Here is a 20,253-nt window from a genome sequence, read left to right as displayed (position 1 = left end):
GAGGTGGCGCCTGCCGTCCTGTCGTCCCAGCCCGGTTTCCATGGCGACGCAGCGCCCCAGCCAGCGTGCGCCCGGGGGGAGGTGGCTTCAGCGAGAAACGGCGCCAGCCAATCAGCAGCGGGCAGCCTCTGTCTGCCCGGCTGGTGCCCCATCCCTCACTGAAACCCCTCCTCGTCAGCCTGAGGAGGGGGGGAACGAAGGGGGGTGCGGGAGGGAGGCAGAGGGAGAGAGAGAAAAGGAAGGTTATGGGAGCCAGAGGGTGAGGGAAGAGGGGTGCAGGAGGGTGGGAGGAGGGGTGCGGGGGGGAGATGAAGGGAGAGTGGTGTGGGAGGAATTAGGTTGGGGGAAGAGGGGTGTGGAAGGGAGGAGAAAAGGATGCAGGAGGCAGAGAGGGGGACTCCAAATTAGGTCTCACAAATGTCTTATACTTTTTCAAGTTTAAATTAATATCATTCAACTATACATAAATACTGCCAAATGAGAGTGTTATTCCACAGCCAAGGTACAAAACACTGTACCAATTGCCATACACAGCCCAAGGCAGTAGAACATACAGTCACACTATAAAGCATAGTATCACCCTAAGTGACGTCCTTTAAATTGATGGTGTATGGGTGTTATTGGCAAGTAGAAGCAGTTCTCAGCAGTCTGCGGACGAACTTAGGTATGCACCGCTCATATCAGCTTGTCATTTCTCTGATCAAATACTGGAAGGCAGCAAACCTGTTCCAACCCAGCATTCTATGGTGTAGGAAACATCCTCTCCACATCCACTATCAAGGCTTTCTTCTAAACTATGGGCCCAGAACCATCAAATGTTCTTCAAACATTAACCATTTCAGTCCTGGGATCATTCTCATGATCCTCTACTGGACCCTTTCCAATGTCAGCTCATCCTTTCTCAGATAAGGATCCCCAAACTGCTCTCAATACCTCCTCTCTTCCCATCGCACCATCCAGGGATCTCTGACCCTGAACTAGGATTCAATATGAATCCTATCTCCCTATCACACTATCTCCCAGTCTGGGCCATTGTATTTGGTTTTCACCCTGTGGTCTCCTTTGCACTTGGAGAACCAAACAGACTGTGGTGAGTGGCTGCATTCAGTCGGTTGGAGTGAGCTGAAATCTCCCATTCCCCATCCCTGTCATTGGAGTATCGTTCAGTCTGCTAGAGGAAAGTCAGTGGCTCAAGCAGAAACAGTGGTGGGAGGAAGGGTGGGGGAGGAGAAACAGTGAGGGAGACTCTCATTTCAAGAGGACTAGAATATAAAAGCAACAGTGTTATGCTGAGTCTTTATAAGGCACTGATCAGATCGCATCGAGTATTGTGAGCAGTTTTGGGCTCCTTGTCCAAGAAAGGATGTGCTGGAACTAACTCTTAATTCCCTAACCATAAATCCTGAACTGTATCTCGAATTTATAACAGTGACCCCAATCCCTAAACCTAATTCTGAATGATACCCTAAATTTATATCCCTGACCCCATCTCTAAACCTAATCCTGAGTGATACCCCAAATTTGTAACACTAATCCTAATCCCTAAACTAAAGCAACAGACACAAAATGCTGGTGCAATGCAGCAGGCCAGGCAGCATCTATAGGAAGAAGCACTGTCGACGTTTCAGAACGAGACCCTTCGTTAGTCCTGACGAAGGGTCTCAGCCCGAAATGTCGACAGTGCTTCTTCCTACAGATGCTGCCTGGCCTGCTGCATTCCACCAGCATTTTGTGTGTGTGTTGCTTGAATTTCCAGCACCTGCAGATTTCCTCGTGTTTGCGTCCCTAAACTAAATCCTGAACTATATCCCAAATTTATAACTTTAATTCCCAATCTCTAAATCCTGAACTTTACCCCAAATTTATTACAGATGTACAGAGTAAAATGATAACTGTTGATGAGGTAAGTTTAGAGACCGGATCAGGATCAGGGATAAGGGGTTAAGGTTAGTGATAAGGTCTCGTGTCAGGGTTTAGGGTAGTGACAAGTTACTTCTACAAATTTGGCTAGATTTACAAGTTAGGGTTTGATCGGGTACAAGGTTAGTGTTTAGGGATTAGGATGATGGTTACGGGCCAAGGTTTTTGGGTTACAGATTTGTTTATGATAAATTGAAATTTGGGTTAGGAATAGGGATTAGGTTTCGAGTTTTAAATTGGGGTTGGGATCAAGATTTAGGATTCTGGTTTGCATCAGGGACAAGGTTTGCTGGATCTACCCTTTTGTGTATAACGTCTGATGTCAGCTTGACTGATTCTTTACAACTTGACTGTTAGAGATGTGTTCCCTTGTTACACCAGTGACCCAACAAGAAATGCTCAGTTTCTTGCCAAAGTCCTTTGAAATATCCTGAGGTTGGGAATTTCAGCTCAGAATTACCCATCACTCTGTCTCTTACTCTCTGGCTCCCACCTCATTCTCTCTCTCTCTCACTGTCCCTCACCCCATTCACTTTTTCTCCTCTTCTCTGTCTCATCCTCCTTCTGATGTTTTCCTGCATTTGGTTATGTTGGCCTTGCATACGTATGGAAGCTCCCTTGGGTCTTGAGGAAGTCACTAGGTAGGTTGTGTCATCACCAATGATAAAATAACATGTCTAGACACAGAATACACGCACACATTTACGACCCAGACATACTTTTTTTATTTGTGCACAAGGAGAACAGGTTGGCCCCATGTCACCACACTATTCTGATTTCTGAGCAGAGAAGTTCCATTTTTATACAGAATTGATTAGCAGTTACAGATATTAACCATTTGGTAAATCGTTATGCTTAATTTCTTGACTTGAAAAAACAATCTCCATTCACAATACAGGTGACAGAAGTCAACAGAAACTACAAGCTGACCATGGATGATGATTTGAAGCATTTGTTGGTGTGTGTCTTGGATCACTGATCACATCTCCAGACCACTGGTGTTCAAGGACAGGAGTTCTTCAAAGACCATTTTGCCTGGGCTGCCTGCACTCTATTTGCAATCTAACCTTGCCTGGATATTGTGTTAACCCTTGCCTTACTGCATCTCCCACATCTGACGTTGTCAATGAGGTATCGATTGTCGCCATTTTGTATCTGCTCCCTTCACAGTTACCTGATCAACCTTGTCACCCAGTCAGCACGTTGTTCACCCTTCATTCTGCTCTGAGTCTGTCCCCTACTGCCTTCACTGTCGAGCAATCATCGTGGATTATATATTTATTCACTGATGCTGTCCTCACAACTGCTGAGGTTCCTGGTGAAGCCAAGGATTCCAATATGGACCCTGGACCCAATTATTGAATGAGACAAGTGAAAAAAATAAGACATAGATTGAGTGGCTTTGCATGCGATACCATCTTGTACACTTCTATGAAGTCATCTCTGACCCTCCTTCACTCCAACAAGAAAAGTCTTTCTGCATAAGACACGCTCTCTAAACCTGGCAGCATCCCGATAAATCTCCTCCGCACCCTCTCTAAAGCTTCCACATCCTTCCTATAATGAGGCGACCATAACTGAACATAATAATAGTGTTGTGGCCTAACCTGAGGGAACTCTCATGCAGAAGGCAGAGATTCAGAATAAATATTTCTCATTAAGAATGGAGATGAGGACCTTCTTTTCCAGTGGACTGTGAATGTTTACTCTCTGTGCTCCAGAAAGCTCAGGGCCGTGAACGTATTCAGGATCAAGATAGATTTGATCTATAGGGGAGTCATGAGTTTGGAGAACAAATATTGAGTGTGCATACAACCTCTGCTGGGTTGCAGAAGTTGGGAGGTAGGGGGAGGAGAGCTGTAAGTGACTTGGTGTTTTACTGTGGTTCAACATGGCTCAGTACCACAGTCATTCCTGCTCCCTGCGTAAGAACGTAGATTAAGGTCCTAAACTGGTACAGGGCTAATTTTGGGGGAATTAGATAGGATTTAGCGGATGCTGACTGGGAGATCATGTATGAAGGGAACAAATGGCCATTATGAGTGTGACACCATGCCTGGGGTTGCATGTTTCTGTCAGAGTGAAAGGTAAGCCTGGAAAGCTCAGAGAACCCTGTCTGATGAGGAAAAGATGGAAGCATATCCAGGAAGAGTGAGTTGGGTGGATTCAAAATTGGCTCCAAGATAGGAAATAGAGCGCGGTGGTTGAGGTTGTTTCTAGGAGCGGAGCCTGGTGATTAGCGGCGTGCCGCAGGAGTCAGTGTTGGGGATGTTTCTGATTGCGTCCACAATATCCTGAAGTGAGAAGGTGAGCAGCCAGAGGTTGTGGTACATACTGGTACCATCGACATAGGTAGGAAAAGGGAAGAGGCCCTAAAAACAGACTACAGGGAGTTAGGAAGGAAGTTGAGAAGCAGGCCTCAAAGGTAGTAATCTCAGGATACTGCCTGTGCCACGTGACATGAGTATAGGAATAGAGGATAAATGTGTAGCTGAGTGATTGGAGCAGGGGGCAGGGATTCAGATTTCTGGAACATTGGGACAGGCGTGACCTGTACAAAAAGGACGGGTTGCAATTCAATGCAAGGGGGAACCAATATCCTGGCAGGCAGGTTTGCATGGACAACATAACAATAATACAGTACTGTTAGCATCACACTGGAGCGCCATCTGGTTTATGCACACTTGCTTCATTCTCACAATCGTTTATATACAATGTATTTTTAGCATTTGCTGTATTGTGGAACAGAGCACATTTTAAAGTTCTAACAGAAGGCAAGCTGCTGAACTATCTCCAAAAGGAAATTGATTCCTCTACCAATCAGGACAGATATTTATTTGGCCAACATTGTCCATGCAAACTATCAAGTACCCAAAAGCATTTAACCCATTTCCAAGCAAGTAATATATAGCCCTCTGTGCCTTGTCTATTCAGGGGCTGTTCCAGGTACTTACCTGTGCAAGCAGTCCTGCCCATTCACCTCCTCACTTACCTCTATTCAGGGCCCCAAACAGTCCTTCCAAGTGAGACAACACTTCATCTGCTACTGTATCCAATGGTCCTGATGCAGCCTCCTCTACATTGATGAGACCCATCGTAAAATGTTTTGTCGAGTACCCCTGCTCCATGCACCAGAAGTGAAACCTCCTGGTGGCCAAGCATGATTTCCATTTTCATTCCGCCATGTCGGTCCCTGGCCTCCTCTTGTGCCAGGATGAGACCACTCTCAGGTTGGAGGAGCAACTCTTCTCAACTACCAAACACCTCCCTCTAGATACCCTCCCCCGTACCTTTGGTCCGCCCTTCTGGCTTCACCTATTACCTTCGAGCTTGTCCTTTCCTTCCCCCCCCCCCCCACCTTTTTATTCTGGCATCTTCCCCCATCCTTTCCAGTCCTGATGAAAGATCTCAGACAGAAACATTAACTGTTGATTCATTTCCACAGATGCTGCCTGACCTGCAGTTTCTGTTTGTAACACAATAGTGCAGCACCTTTAGCATCACACTGGAGCACCATCAGGTTTATGCACACTTGCAGCATTCTCACAATCGATCCAATATAGTTCATATATTGGATGAACTATATTACCATTTCCAAGCAAGTAATATATAGCCCTCTGTGCCTTGTCTATTCAGGGGCTGCTCCAGGTACTTTATAATCATGACCCCACCACATACTTGGGCAACAACTCCAGACTGCAACCATGCTCTGCGTGAAAATCTTTATCATCATATTCCCACTCGCTCTTCAACTGGGCCTCCAGGGTTTAGATGTTCTGCGTTACAGGGAAAGATTTTGCACTGCCCACCCCTCAGTCTTGGAAAGAGGGGGGAGCTAGTTGAGAGTTTACAGTTCTGGAGTGTGAAGATTACCAAGTATTTGTCCTGGTCCAGCCACATTGATGCTGCCACCAAGAAGGCACAATAGCACTTTCTCAGGAATCTATATAGAAATTCAACGTGTCCCCGATGACTTATCAGTTTTCATATACAGATACAGCATGATTTGGTGTGGAACTACTCTGCCAGGCTGCAGAGAAATGTGAACATAGCCCAGCCCTTCACGCAAACCAGCCACTGTCTCTGGAAAGCAGCCAAGGACCCATCCCAACTTCGTCTTTCTCTCTTCTCATTCCTGTCAGGCAGGTTATAAATGTTTAAGAGCACTTGTCGCCAGCCTCAAGGACAGTTTCTATCCCACTGTTGTCAGACTCTTGAATAGTCCTCTCATGTGCTAAAAGGAGAATTTTGATCTCCCAATCTACCTCAACTTGGCCCTTGCACTTTGGTTGTTGGCCTGCACTGTATTCTCCCCCAGTGGCCACTTCGTTTGGTATACTCATGCACCTGTTTGTTAATGCAGTTATCTAATCAGCCAATCACTCAATGCATAAAAGCATTGTTAAGAGGTTCATTTGTCGTGATCTAAGTGACTTTGACCGTGGAATGGTTGTTCATACCAGTCAGGGTGGTTTGAGTACCTCAAAAACCACTGATCTCTTTCACACACAACAGTCTCTAGAGCAGAGGTGCCCAAACCAGGGTCTACAGACCCCTTGGTTAACAGTAGGGTCCACTGCATTTAAAAAAAAAGGTTGGGAACCCCTGCTCTAGAGCTTACATAGAAAAAACAAAACAAAAATATCTAGTGAGTGGCAGCTCAGTTCATCAATGCCTTCATCAATGAGAGAGGTCAGCGAATGGCCAGACTGGTTCAAGCTGACAGTAACTCAAATAACCATGCATTTAAACAGCGGTGTGCAGAAAAGCATCTCTGAACTCACAACACCTCGAACCTTGAAATGGATGGGTTATAGCAGCAGAAGGCCACACCAGGTTCCACTCCTGTACCTAATAAAGTGGCCCCCAAGTTTATATTCTGTATTGTTTCATCTTTTTACTACCCCAGTGGACTTGTGTGCGGAATGATCTGTCTGGAAAATATACAAAGCAAAAGGTGTTTTTATCGTATCCCAGTGCAAATAACAATGACAAAACAAACTAATGAACTGCCATGAGGGCAATAACTGTCTATGATGATTTATACTGAAATAATTTAGGATAGTGATGCATTAACAAGCAATTATTTACAGCAACATTACTTAACAGTCAGGCATTTCTGCTAAGTTTCAAGTCTCAGAAACCTGTTGGTCTCTCTTAAGTCAGCAATGCAGTGTCTTCTGGAAAGCTGTCTTAATACGCACTGAGGTATGTTGAACGAATGCTAAGATGGTGGAAGGATTTTTCTTGGACACTGCCCCCCCACCTCCCTGATTGATGTCTGTCCACGGAAGAAGTCGGGGGAGGCAGTTAAGCGAGGACAGTCTTTTGCGTAAGGCAGCAGCTGCCCTTTGATGTGCTCCCTCCACCTGGCACGGAGAGGTGGCAGAAACGCACACACCTTCTGCATCTGAGAGGGAAGTGAGATCTATTTCGTACCACCGCTCTTCCAGGACTGGCTCTGGTTCCTCCTTACATCCGGGATGTCTGAAGCTGCTGTGTCCAGGGTCCAAATTGTCATCCTTGGCTTCGCTGGGAACCTCAGCGGAGGTGATGACAGCATCAGTGAGCTCCCCAAGGACTGGCTACAGGACATTACGCCTCTGCAGATAGTAGTTCACCAATGACACGACCGCGGTGGGTCTCAGCAGCAAGAACGACGAGTCAGCTTACAGAGAGGAGTCTAGCGGCTAACGGACCGGTGCAGAGCCAACAACCTGTCTCCGAATGAGGACAAAACAAAAAGAGATGGTTGTTGACTTCAGGAGGGCATGGAGCGACCACTCTCCACTGAACATCTCCCCGTAAGTCCATCTCCCACCCCCCATCTTCATCACATTCTACAGAAGTTGTACTGACAGTATCCTGTGCAGCTGCATCACTGCCTGGTTTAGAAATTGCACCATCTCGGATCGCAAGGCCCTGCAGCGGATAGTGAGGTCAGCTGAGAAAATCATCGGGGTCTCTCTTCTGTGTTTCTAGTTGGAAAATTGTAAATGTCACTCCACTCTTCAATAAGAGAGGGAGGAAAAAATATGGAAATTAAAGCCAGTTAGCCTGACTTCAGTGGCTGGGAAGATGTTGGAATTAAGTTTTAAGTCGATGAGGTTTTGGAGTACTTGGAGACATGTGATAAAACAGGCCAAAGTCAGCATAGTTTTCTCAAGGAAAAATCTTGCCTGACAAATCCACTGGAATTCTTTGAGGAAACAACAAGCAGAATAGGCAAAAGAGAATCGTAGATATGTACTTTCTTCAGATTTTTCAGGATTTATGAAGGCCTTTGACAAGGTGCCACACACAGAACATAGAAATCTACAGCACATTACAGGCCCTTCGGCCCACAATATTGTGCTGACCGTGTCACCTACTCTAGAAACTGCCTAGAATTTCCTTACCACATAGCCCTCTGTTTTTCTAAGCTTGATGTACTTATCCAACAGTATCTTTTAAAAGACCATATTGTATCCGCCTCTACCACCACCGCTGGCAGTACATTCCACACACCCACCACTCTCTGTGTGAAATACTTACCTCTGACATCCCCCTTGTACCTACTTCCAAGCACCTTAAAACTATGCCCCCCTCATGTTAGCCATTTCAGCCCTGTGAAAAAGCCTCTGACCATCCACACAATCAAAGCTTCTCTATCATCTATCAGGTCACCTCTCACCCTCTGTCGCTCCAAGGAGAAAAAGCCAAGGCCAAGTTCCCTGAGGCTTTTTAGCAAGACAAGAGCCCATAGTATAATAGGAAAGATACTTCTAACTAAGAACCTTCTAACTGAAGGTTAGACCTTCAGTTGATTGGTAGGAGGCAAAGAGTGGAATATAGGGAGCCTTTTCTGATTGACTACTGGTAACTAGTGATGTTCCGCAGGGGTCAGTGTTGGGACTGTTTCTTTTTATGTTATATGTCAATTATTTGGATGATGAAATTGATAGCTTTGTGGCCAAGTTTACACCCAATATGAAGAGAGGTGGAGGGGCATGTGGTGTTCAGGAAGTAGAAAGGCTGCAGAAGGACTTAAGACAGATTAAGTGAACGGGCAAAATACAGTGTTAGGAGGTATCTGGTCATGCACTTTGGTAGAAGAAAAGAAAACAGTCTATTTTCTAAAATCCAAGGTGCAAAGGGACTTGGAAGTCCTCGTGCAGGAATCCCTAAAGGTTAATTTGCAGGTGAAGAAGGAAAATGCTATGTTAACATTCATAGGACCATAGAACATTGCAGCACAGAAACAGGCCTTTTGGCCCTTCTTGGCTGTGCCGAACCATTTTTCTGCCTAGTCCCACTGACCTGCACCTGGACTATATCCCTCCATACACCTCTCATCCATGTACCTGTCCAAGTTTTTCTTAAATGTTAAAAGCGAGCCTGCATTTATCACTTCATCTGGCAGCTTATTCCACACTCCCACCACTCTTGTTGTGAAGAAGCCCCCCCCCCATGTTCCCATTAAACTTTTCCCCCTTCACCCTTAACCCATGTCCTCTGTTTTTTTTTTCTCCCCTAGCTTCAATGGAAAGCCTGCCTGCTTTCACTCTATCTATACCCATCATAATTTTATATACCTCTATCAAATCTCCCCTCATCCTTCTATGCTCCAGAGAATAAAGTCCTAACCTATTCAACCTTTCTCTGTAACTCAGTTTCTCAAGTCCTGGTAATATCCTTATAAACCTTCTCTGCACTCTTTCAACCTTATTAATTTCCCTCCTGTAATTTAGTGACCAAAACTGCACACGATACTCCAAATTCAGCCTCACCAATGCCTTATACAACCTCACCATAACATTCCAACTCTTATACTCGATACTTTGAATTATAAAGGCCAATGTAACAAAAGCTCTCTTTACTACCCTATCTACCTGTGACGCCACTTTTAGGGAATTTTGTATCTGTATTCCCAGATTCCTCTGTTCTACTGCATTCCTCAATGCCCGACCATTTACCTTGTATGTTTTACCTTGGTTTTTCCTTCCAAAGTGCAATACCTCACACTTGTCTGTATTAAACTCCATCTGCCATTTTTCAGCCCATTTTTCCAGCTGATCCAAGTCCCTCTGCAAGCTTGAAAACCTTCCTCACTGTCCACTACACCTCCAATCTTTGTATCATCAGCAAATTTGCTGATCTAATTTACCACATTATCATCCAGATCATTGAGATAGATGACAAATTACAATGGACCCAGCACTGATCCCTGTGGCACACCTCTAGTCACAGGCTCAGGGAAGCAATCCTCCACTACCACTCTCTGACTTCTCCCATTGAGTCTAATCCAATTTACTACCTCACCATGTAAACCTAACTACTGAATCTTCCTTAACTAACCTCCCATGTGGGACCTTGTCAAAGGCCTTACCGAAGTTCATGTAGACAACATCCACTGCCTTCCCTTCATCCATCTTCTTTGTAACCTCCTCAAAAAACTCTAATAGATTTGTTAAACATGACCTACCATGCACAAAGCCATGTTGACTCTCCCTAATAAGTCCCTGCCTATCTAAATACTTGTAGATCCTATCTCTTAGTACTCCTTCCAATACTTACCTACTACCGACGTCAAACTTACTGGCCTATAATTTCCTGGATTACTTTTAGAGCCTTTTTTAAAAATGGAACAACATGAGCTGTCCTCCAATCCTCCGGCACCTCACCCACAGGTACCGACATTTTGAAATATATCTGCCAGAGCCCCTGCAATTTCAACACTAGTCTCCTTCAAGGTCCGAGGGAATACCCTGTCAGGTCCTGGGGATTTATCTACTCTGATTTGCCTCAAGATAGCAAGCACCTCTTCCTCTTCAATCTGTATAGGTTCCATGACCTCACTACTTGTTTGCCTTATTTCCATTGACTCCATGTCAGTTTCCTTAGTAAATACAGACGCAAATTTCTTTTGGTTCCATACATAACCGACCACTCTGATCTTCAAGAGGACCAATTTTATCCCTTACTATCCTCTTGCTTTTAATATATCTGTAGAAGCTCTTTGGATTATCCTTCACCTTGACTGCCAAGGCTACCTCATGTCTTCCTTTAGCCCTCCTGATTTCTTTCTTAAGTTTTTTTTGCACTTTTTATACTCCTCAAGTATCTTATTTGCTCCCTGTTTCCTTTACATGTCATACATCTCTCTCTTCTTCTTTATCAGAGTTCCAATATCCCTAGAGAACAAAGGTTCCTTATCCTTATTCACTTTGCCTTTAATCCTGACAGGAACATACAAACTCTGCACTCTCAAAATTTCTCCTTTGAAGGCCTCCCACTTACCAACGACATCCTTGCCAGAGAACAACCTGTCCCAATCCATGCTTTATAGATTCTTTCTCATTTCTTCAAATTTGGCCTTTTTCCAGTTTAGAACTCCAACCCGAGGACCAGAAATATAATATTGCATCCTTTCTAGTTGGTACCTCTATATATTGACTTAGAAAACTTTCCTGAACACATTTTACAAACTCTAACCCATCTAGACCTTTAATTTTCCCAATCAATATGTGGAAAATTAAAATCCCCTACTATCACAACTTTATGTTTCCTGCAGTTGTCTGCTATCTCTCTGCAGACTTGCTCCTCCAATTCTCGCTGACTATTGGGTGGTCTATAATACAACCCCATTAATGTGGTCATACCTTTCCTGTTTCTCAGCTCCACCCATATAGCCTTGGTAGACAAGCCCTCTAATCTGTCCTGCCTGAGCACTGCTGTAATATTTTCCCTGACTAGGAATGCCAACCCCCCCCCCCCCATTCCTCTGCCTCTATCACGTCTGAAAGATCAGAACCCTAGAACATTCAGCTGCCAGTCCTGCCCCTCCTGTAGCCGATTTTCACTAATGGCTACAATGTCATAATTCCACGTGTCAATCCACACCCTCAGCTCATCAGCCTTCCCCACAATACTCCTCACACTGAAATAGACACACCTCAGAAGATTATTACCACCACACACAACTCTTCTATTTGTGACTTTGCATGAACCTTTAACATCATTTATTTTCACCCCTGCTCCACTATCTGCTCTGGCACTCTGGTTCCCATCCCCCTGCAAATCTAGTTTAAACCACCCCCAATAGCACTAACAAACCTCCCTGCAAGGATATTGGTCCTTCTGTAGTTAAGGTGTAACCCATCTCTCTTGTACAGGTCCCACCTACTCCAGAAGAGGTCCCAATGATCCTGAAATCTGAAACCCTGCTCCCTATACCAGTTCCTCAGCCACATGTTCATCCTCCAGAGTATCCTATTCTTACCCTCACTGACACGTGGCACAGGCAGCAATCCTGAGATCACCACCCTCGAGGTCCTGCTTTTTAACTTCCTACCAAGCTCTCTATACTCACTCTTCAGGACCTCCTCACTCTTTTTTCCTACGTCATTGGTACTGATGTGTACCACGACATCTGGCTGCTCACCCTCCCACTTCAGAATGCTGTGCACGTGATCAGAGACATCCCTGACCCTGGCACCCGGGAGGCAACAAACCATCCGGGAGTCTCTGTCATGACCACAGAACCTCCTGTCTATACCTCTAACTACCGAGTCCCCTATCACTACCGCTCTCCTCTTCTTTCCCCCTCCCTTCTGCACTGCAGAACCAAACTCAGTGCCAGAGATCTGGCTGCCACAGCTTGTCCCAGGTAAGTCATCCTCTCCAACAGTACCCAAATCGGTATACGTGTTGTTGAGGGGAATGGCCACAGGGGATCCCTGCCCTGCCTGCCCTTTCCCCTTCCCTCGCCTGACGGTAACCCGATTACCTGTGCGCTGCTCCTTTGGCGTAACTACCTCCCTGAAACTACTATCTACAAACTTCTCATTCTCCCGAATGATCCGGAGGTCATCCAGCTCCTGCTCCAGTTCCCTAATATGGTTTGTTAGGAGCTGCAGCTGGATGCACTTTTTGCAGGTGTCGTTGTCAGGGACACCGCAGGTCTCCCTGACTTCCCACTTCCTGCAAGAGGAGCATTCCAACATCTGGCCTGGCATTTTCTCTACTCTGAACGAACAAAACAAAACTTACCGGAACCTACCCTCACCTCTGCCTGTTCACGCCGAAGCCTGTTGAGCCAAAACCGTCCCACTCTGACTCAGTCCACTCCGACGATGGCCGCTGTATATGGCGGTCTTTTTTGAAACCTTTGGTGCACTACGTCACGCGCCTGCGCAGTCTCGCCTCTTCCCCGATCAGTAAAAGAAAATGGCTTCTCTCTGAGATGTCTTTAGTCCTTCACTCTCAGCCTCTTGCTTCGATTTCATCTTGAAACCTAGAATATAAAATCAAAGCATGTAGTGCTGAGGATTTATATGACACTGACAAAACCTCACTTGGAATAGTGTGAGCACTTTGGGCCCCTTATCTAAGAAATAATTTGCTGACATTTGAGAAGGTTCAGAGGAGCTTTACAAAAATAATGAAAGGCTTAAAAAATGAATACTTGATTGTTCTGGGCCTGGACTCACTGGAGTTTAGAAGAATGAGGTGGGAGTCTCATTGAAACCTGGCCTAGATAGAATGGATGTGGAGAAGACGCATCCTATGGTGGGGATGTCCAAAACCAGAGGGCAAAGTCTAATCACTGGACAACTTATAATATCAAGTTAACCTACCAACCGGTACATCTTTGGAACGTGGGAGGAAACCCACGCAGTCAAACTCCTTACAGGCAGCCATGGAAAATGAACCCGGGTTGCTGGTACTGTAAAGCACTTTGCTAACCACTATGATCATATTTCTATGCTAAATTGACCGTCCTGTTGTACTGTGCATTCTATTTATTACAAATTAGTATAATTTGCACATTCAGATGGAGACGTAACGTAAAGATTTTTACTCCTCATGGATGTGAAGGACGTCAGAAATAAAGTCAATTCAGTTCAATATCTTGCCGCCCGATAAAAGCAAGGATGTGGAAGACTTGAGTTTTAAGGAAAGATTAAATAAGTTAGGACTTTATTTCTTGGAACATAGAAGATTGAGGGGAGATTTGACAGAGGCATGCGAGGAGTACAGATAGGGTAGAAGCAAGCAGGATTTTTCCATTAAGGTTGCGTGAGACTATAGCAAGAGGTCATGAGTTGAGGGTGAAAGGTGAAATGTCTAATGGGACATGGGGGGAGACTACTTCGCATGTGGCGAGAGTGTGGAATGAGCTGCCAGTGCAGGCGGTGGACGCGAGTTTGATTTCAACGCTCAAGAGAAGTTTCGATAACACCTAGAATAGGAGGGACCTATGGCCCAAGTGCAGGCTGTTTAAATGGTTCTGCACTGACTAGATGGGCTGAAGGTCCTGTTTCTGTGCTGCAGTTTTCTGTGACTCTAATTCACTTCAATATTCAAGATTATTTGTCATTCTTCAGTGCATGGGTGCAAAGAAGAAAATTGATCTGAGCAGCAAAAAAACATAGAAAAGAACACAAAAAATAAAAGCAATTGTATAAAACAGAACGTGCAAGTAACCGTTAGGAGTGTGACAATATTTACATAAGATTAACTTATATAGATAGACTGATTATATGTACACAAAGTGACACTCGCTCAGGGGTATCTGCACATAAGGTGACAAATATGGGCCATTTGTTCAGCATGGACTAGTTGGGCTGAAGAGTCTGCATCTATACTGACTGACTTTATCACGTTAAGGCACAGTTAGCTACACCCTTGTCATCCAGTACAGGGGGGGTGGGGGGGCAGAGAGGATGTCCCAGTAAACCTACTGCTGGGACTGGCTAAGTTTGCTGGAGAAGGATAGCAGAGGATTCCGACCAAACTAACAACCTGGCAACGTTCAGATAGGCAAGTCTGTGCCCGAGTAGGTGTGGAAAAGAGAAGCACGGCATCCACGGGCACAGAGTTATTTCAAGGCAGTTGGGTACTGCAGGGGATGAGGGTGGGAATGTGTTAGTTCGGTCTGTGAAAGTCATGATTTATCTGTTTCTTTGTTTGTAATGTTGTAATGCTATGATACAAATAATAGCACTCTAGTGATTTGAATTTATAATAAGTGTATTCTTTTTAAAATAACAGGACACTGTTATCAGCAATTTGCCTCACATTTGTAGAGTTGGCTGCGTTCCAAGGTCTAAATAATGTTTTCAATATAATTACTTTGACAGCAATGGTCCCTTTAAGGTGTGCACACACACACACATATCTTCTGCTACTAGTGCACACAGGAATTTAAAGGGTGCACAAAAGGTTGTCACCTTCTGCCTCGTTGGCATGTTAAGTATATTCCACAATTGCACACAGTCTCATTTCCTTTTCAGATTTCTGATGTGAATGGTGTTGACAACATGGAGTTTGCAATGATTTGTCTGCAGGTTTTAGAATTTGCTTATTGATACTGTTTTCATTGAAGAAATTGTTCCATGCACACATGTTGTTGTCACTGGGCAAAAAATTGCACAGCACAAGACTTTTGTGCTCACTGGTCATTAGAAATTAGAGGGGACATTGGTTGACAGCTTACCATTCAGGGTCAGAACATCCCATTTTCACTCTCTGTAATCATAGGGACAAACTGCCCAGTACAGTTGACTTCAGCATCAGTGCAGGAGCTGTGGTGGTTCAGGCCACTGAGGAGAGCTTCCAGCTGTGGAACACCAACCACAAATTTCCTCGCTGAGAAATCAAAGTAGGTGATGCCTTTGCCATCGTAACCAACTCACATGCCTGTTACCGAGAACCAGGGAGCTGTGCTGGAGTAGATTGTCTGGCCGACATGCATCCCTGATGAACACAAATTAGGAGAATATTATTTTAAGAGTCATCTATAGGGTGACAGTTGGGAATGAAATACACAAAACAAGATGATTTCTATCTCCTCAATTGCAGATTCCGTCTAACTATGATAAAAAATTTCAATCCCTTTCCTCCCATTCACTTTTATTGGGGAGGAGCTTAGGAGGGTTAATGGCATCTAACGGCGACTCCTTTGCTTGCATCTTCAAAAACAGCTCTATTTCCATCTTTAATATCTCTGTTTTTTTCCCTTTCAGGGTTCTTTTGAAGACCCTGACCTGGAATTACACACTGACTACTGACCTTTGTGGAAATGGGACCTGGTCTCGGGGTTTCATGAATGGCTGATGCTCGGCATGCCAAGGGCTCGGAAGGCCCATATCTCAAGGTTCTGGAGACGGGCGGATCGAATGGCAGGAGATCAGAGTGCCATCGGGGCAGTCGGAAGATCTACGTCTGCGTGCCTAGCAACCCGAGATCTTTGGGCACAGAGCTCGGAAAAAGCGACGCAACAGACTTTCAACATCGTAAACCAGCGAGTTGTCTGAAATGTCTCCCCTCTCGCTACGAAACGGAGACACCTTTCTCCCTTATTAGGAGAGAGAGAGAGCCCATGGTATGTCGAATACCTGGTGAACAAGTAGTTTCTGGGGTATTGCAAGTCTGTGTCTTTGCTGCACGCTTGAGTGCTCGGTGGTGGGTGGCAGTGGGGAGAGGGGGGTTGTTGATTGCTGCTGTTTATGCATGGTAGGGTGGGGAGCTTGGGGGGACATTGGGGTTCTAACATTTTAATTGTCATTCATTTTTTGGGGGCACTCCTCTGTTTTTGTGGATGTTTGTGAAGAAAAAGCATTTCAGGATGTATATTGTATACATTTCTCTGACACTAAATGTCCCCCTGAAACCATGCTAGACAACACAACACCAATGTGTCAACCAGCTCTATAGAACCATACAGCACAGAAACAGGCCTTTCAGCCCAACTAATTGATGCTAACCAAGATTCACACTCAAACCATATTTAGCACAAGCCCTCAACTCCTTTCCTATCTACAACCCTGTCCAGCTACCTTTCAAATGACTCTCAGGGTTGTATATGGTGGCATATATGTACTTCGACAATAAATTTACTTTGAACATTGAACGTTGTTAATATGCGTGTAACAATTTGTTCTATATACATATCACTCAGCATCTGGGACATGCTACCATCGAGGTGAGGTTCAGCAGCCTGATGACCCACACTCACAAATTCAGGTGCTACTCTATGCCATCAGATTTTAAAAGTCCATGAATTCATGAACACTGCCTTGTTGTTCTATTTTTGTTTGCAGTACTTATTTTATTTTGTAATCTGTGTGGTGCTGCTGCTGATGAACTACTCATCTATGAAAGTTAATAATACATTAAACCTAATCTGCTATTTACCATCCTCTGGGTGAAAAAGTTGCTGCTCAGTCTCTCTCCTCTCATCTCAAACCCATGTCCTCTTGTCCTTGATTCAAGATTGTGTACGTTCATCCTAAATATGCCCCTCATGATTTTGTAAGGTGAGAGTGAGTGGTAGATGGGGATGGTTAGGAGGGAGGAGGCATTCCATTTAATGCAGTGACTTAAAGCTGGACATCCAATGCCATTCCCTCCTTTTCTCCCTTCCACACACACTATCCCCTCCAGTCACCCTCAATTCCCACCCATCATAAACCAATTCATCCAATCTATCATTTCCTCTCACCACACTGTCCCTCCTTTCCCTCCATTCCCCTCCCCTCACTTCTTTTCTTCCTTCTTTCTGTCCCTCCTGCCTTCCCCGCTCCTTCCCTCTCTCTTCCGGCTTCTCTCCTCACTCCCCCTCTACCTTCCACACTCACACTTCCCTTCTTCTTGAAGTTTTTTTTACGGCAGTTGGCATCCACACTGTTGCATTACTGCCATCTTCAGGATTTACTGTCCCTCGTTGTCCATTCACTTGACTGCCTGAAGTCGTCTTTCCAGTCCCGTCTCCCTTAAAAAACTAAACAACCATTTCCTCCCCGATCACGCTCCCCACATTCCAATAAACCTTTAACACTGTTCTCTACCAGTCCTATTTTGCATAATTGTTGTAGCATTTGTTGACTTTCCTTTGCAAATTTCCTGTATGGAATAAGGGTATGCTCTACTGTTTCAGTCTCCTGACATAGATCGCAAAATCCTGTCTGATGTTTATTTATGATGGCCAGAGTACCACTAAGGTTGCTGTGCCCAATCCTCAGTCTACTTATCATTACTTGCTCCTTCTGCTTTACTCCCCTACTCCTTTCCATATCTACTCTGTTCTGAACTGAATGTAAATGTCTTCCTTTTATTGCTCTATCCCAATGCTGCTGCCACTGTTGATTTATCCTTCTCCACACTATGCTCTTCCCTTCTGATTTTGATAGTTTAATATTGACTGCTGCTTTTGCCAGCTTTTCTGCTGTCTCATTTCCCATAATACCCGAATGTGCTGGAACCCACATGAATGCAATATTTTTGCCTTGTCTAGCCAGTCTTGAATTTGCAAACAGTACTTCATAAAGCAGATCCTGGTGTCCTCTACCTGCCTTAATGCTTACAAGGGCCGATACAGAATTGCTACATATCACAAAATTACTACAATCAACCTGCTCACTCCATTCTAGTGCTAATAATATGGCAAACATTTTAACTGCATAAACACTCAAGCAATCCGGCGTTCTCTTGCTAATTTCCACTTGATAACTTGGCATAACAATTGCAGACCCTGTAGCACCCATTTCTGGATCCTTTGATCCATCTGTAAAAATCTTAATGTCTTTATATTTACATTCCCTATACCTATGATATTCACTGAGTATATCAGCCGTTTTATTACTGCATTTAATCTTAAGCAATTCCAAATCTACAGAGGGATTTTCTAATACCCAGAAAGGTCTGACAGACTACACCACACTTGGACAAAACTATTTTTCATATACACCCATATCTTTTGCTGTTTGCTCTCCTGTCCAGCCAAAACTTTCTTTTTGTGTCCGTTCCTTCTCCCAGCATGTCTCCAACACCCTTTTTGTAGGATGGCTATCAATTAATCCAGTAATTGGCCTCCAGCTGTTTACGTCGCAGCCAGCAGCATTTCATTTGCTTCAACTTGGAGTGCACACACTGGGGAAGTTCTAACCACTCCCAAGCACCCCCTTAGAGCCCGAGCTTGCACGACATCCAGTTCTGCTAACACAGATTTTGCTGCTGACCCGTACACAATACTTCCATAAACTAATCTTGATCTACATGTATTTCAGTGATGCAAAATCAGCACCCCGTTCCAAACCAGCAAGACACATGACATTTATCACATTTAGTAACTACATATCTAACATGTTCTCTCCGTGTTAATCTCAAGTCAAAGTGCACTCCCAAAAACCGAAAACTTTCAACTCTCTCCAGGTTACTTCCATACAGAGTCAGATTAAGTCCCCTGAGCTTTTTCCTTGTAAAGAACATGGTTTTTGTCTTCTCCACTGAAAATGCAACACCCCACTTTGTCCCCCACTCTTCAACGATTAATTCAATCTTGCATTTTCATAACTATATGTTCAATATTTCTCCCTCTTTTCCACAAAACCCCATCATCTGCAAACAATGACCCCCCCCCACTTCCGTTGGTATATTTACAAATATATCATTTATCAAAATGGAGAATAAAGTTGGACTCACTACACTCCCGAGACGTCCCATTTTCTACAACATACTGGCTTGATAGCTCTGATCCTATCTTCACCTGAATAGTTCTCCCGTTTAAAAAGTCCTTAACCCAGTTGAACATTCCCCCCCCAATTCCCATTAAATGCAGCTTCATTAGGAGCCCCTCCTTCCATAACATATCATAAGCTTTCTCAACACCAAAAAAAAACTGCAACTACTGTCTCTTTATTTACTTGTGCTTTTCTTATTTCGTCCTCTAGACACACCACTGGATCCATAGTATTCCTTCCTTTCCTGAACCCGCTTTGATACGTAGCCACCATACCTCTACTCTCCAGGAAGTACACTAACCTCTCATTTATCATACGTTCCATAAGTTTACATATATGAGATGTCAAGGCAATTGGCCTGTAATTTCCTGGCCTGCTGGCATCTTTTCCAGGTTTCCTTATTGGAATAATTATTGACTCTTTCCAGCTCCCTGGTATTCTCCCTTCATCCCAGACTTTGTTTTACAGAAGCAGTAGTTTCTCCAGACAAGGAAGTCTCGGGTGTTTTATCATATTTCATCTTTACCTAATGAAGTCTTTCCTGTTCTATCTAGTGCCTTTCTTAATTCTCTCATGCTGAAAGGGACATCTTGCACACCGTCAAGGTTAGTTTTCCTACATAAAGCCTCCATATTTTCAGCTTTTGTTCTCTCTCCGCCTCTTCTTCCCTTCTCAGACAAATTATCAGAGCTATGTACCATAGCAAAAGTACTTGCCAACAACTCTGCCTTTTCCTTATTTGCTACTGCAGTCACATTTCCATCCACCAGAACTGGGTACCTCCACTCTCTCCTGTCCCCTCCCATCCTTTTTATCATCCTCCACACCT

At 44.4% G+C, this 20,253-nt stretch overlaps 1 long non-coding RNA gene across 2 annotated transcripts in view; it reads right to left on the bottom strand.

The window, feature by feature from the left end:
• Positions 1-2,634: 2,634 nt before the first annotated feature.
• The window catches only part of LOC132380590 (uncharacterized), a 35,562-nt gene continuing 17,943 nt past the window's right edge, over positions 2,635-20,253 (bottom strand). For both annotated transcript variants that reach the window (XR_009507817.1, XR_009507818.1), the window contains exons 2-4: positions 15,401-15,660; positions 12,952-13,195; positions 2,635-7,637 (exon numbers count right to left, since the gene is read on the bottom strand). This is a non-coding gene — a long non-coding RNA (uncharacterized LOC132380590). The remainder of the gene's footprint in view (positions 7,638-12,951; positions 13,196-15,400; positions 15,661-20,253) is intronic.

The sequence above is a fragment of the Hypanus sabinus genome, chromosome 24 (assembly GCF_030144855.1).
Source record: "Hypanus sabinus isolate sHypSab1 chromosome 24, sHypSab1.hap1, whole genome shotgun sequence".
Classification (NCBI taxonomy): Eukaryota; Metazoa; Chordata; class Chondrichthyes; order Myliobatiformes; family Dasyatidae; genus Hypanus; species Hypanus sabinus.
This window is presented reverse-complemented; position numbering and strand designations above follow the sequence as displayed.